Source organism: Eurypyga helias, unplaced genomic scaffold (assembly GCF_000690775.1).
Source record: "Eurypyga helias isolate BGI_N326 unplaced genomic scaffold, ASM69077v1 scaffold15973, whole genome shotgun sequence".
NCBI classification, from domain to species: Eukaryota; Metazoa; Chordata; class Aves; order Eurypygiformes; family Eurypygidae; genus Eurypyga; species Eurypyga helias.
Window position 1 is genome coordinate 24,257 of NW_010240711.1, and position 1,646 is coordinate 25,902.

A 1,646-nucleotide genomic window follows, 5' to 3' on the forward strand; every position below is an offset into this window, starting at 1 on the left:
TTCTCCCCCGCTGAGCCTGTTTGGATTCGCGCTGCGAAGCGCACTGGTAACCCTGGTGTTTGTTAGCCGAGTGATGGATTTCACAGCCAGCTTGTTTTGTCCCTCTCTCTTCCAGTCGGAGAACATTCAGCATTCAGTTTTTCCCCACTGAACACCCGGAGTTTTAGGGACAGAACAGCATGTATCCCTTACGAGGAGCTGGCCCCCCATGCTTCTAGGAAAGCGAGGGGGGCAATGCCCCAAGCGAGCGCGCGGGTGGGTTATTTCTAACACGACCAGAGGTCTGCAGACTTAGTCCCACTACAGAGAAACTCCTGATCGAGCAAGAGTGTGCTGTGCTCCGAATGGCATCCGTTGGGAACCGGTGGCAGAGGGACCCTGACCCATCTGTGGAGCAGCGCGTGCCGCAAGCAGTGCGCTGCGGGAAGAAATGGTCCGGGGAGGTCTCACCTATGTGGGGACAGTGAGCGAAACTTCTACGGATCCTTAGACAGAAATCAGTAATAGCCTGTGGAGGATCAAAGGGTTAAATGTTTGCTGGTGCTGGCCATCCTCGAAAATGGAGATCGGCTCACCAGGGTGCGGCCATGAGGTTATCGGAGTGGGGCAGACAAATCTGAATGATGGGTTTCAGGGCTGAGCTTAGGGGTGGGTTGTGAAAACCGCCAGTGACGCAACTGTTGCAGTAATGGATGTGTCCTAACTTTTAGGAACTGATTCACTAGAAACCAGCTTCCTGATACAATTTAGTGTAAGCACAGACATAAGAGCTGCTGTGTGTGGGACCTCCATCTTCAGGGAGTAGCTGCACAGCTGGGCAGCGTGGCAACGGTTGTTTTGCATCCTGGCAAAGATGAAACCCTGGTTACTCTGAATGTTTAGCTCTTCTCGGTGTGGATGTCTATGGCAAGATTATCACACATCAAGATTATCTGGGAGTCACAGTGCTGGTGGTATCATAACACCTGTAAATCTGCTTTAAGGGCGGCTGTGTTTGTTTCTGGTAGGGGCTGCCAGTTGTGGAGGAAAATAAAAGGTGATTGGACACTGCTGAGCGAGTCGCGGCTGATTTATATTGTTTTTAAAGGTAACAGCAATTTGCTACAGGACTTACAAAGATGCTAAAGATTTCAGAAGTTATAATTTCTTGGCTTTTCACAGTTTAAGGACAACTGTAGCTGTCTAGAGAGTGTGGTGTGGGTGCCATTTGTAGTGCTTAACATATTTTAGGAAAAGCAGCAATAATAGCATCTCCTCTCTCAAGCACCATCCAGTGGCTTACCACGGCGCTGCTCCTGGCTGAGGATGGTTTCAAGTGAGTGGTGGTCTGTCGTGACACCCTACAGCAGGCCCACATACCCCTAACAGGACATGTCTGGGCCTGGTGGCTTTTGCAGGTCCAGCGCGTGGGATGGGCCGTGCCGGGGGTCCAGCTGCGCATCCCCTGCGCTCTTGTGCGTCTTTGCAGCGGCACCAAAGTGCTGCGCATCAGGCAACCCAGGAGTAAGCACTATCTACACCCGGTGCAATGCACCGAGTAGTGTTTTGGCTTGGGTACTGAGGAGGAGAATGGGGGTAAATAGTGCATTTCAGTGTGTTTAGCAGATTTTAAGGCAGCTGTGGGTTGGTGTTGGGACCTGTACTGT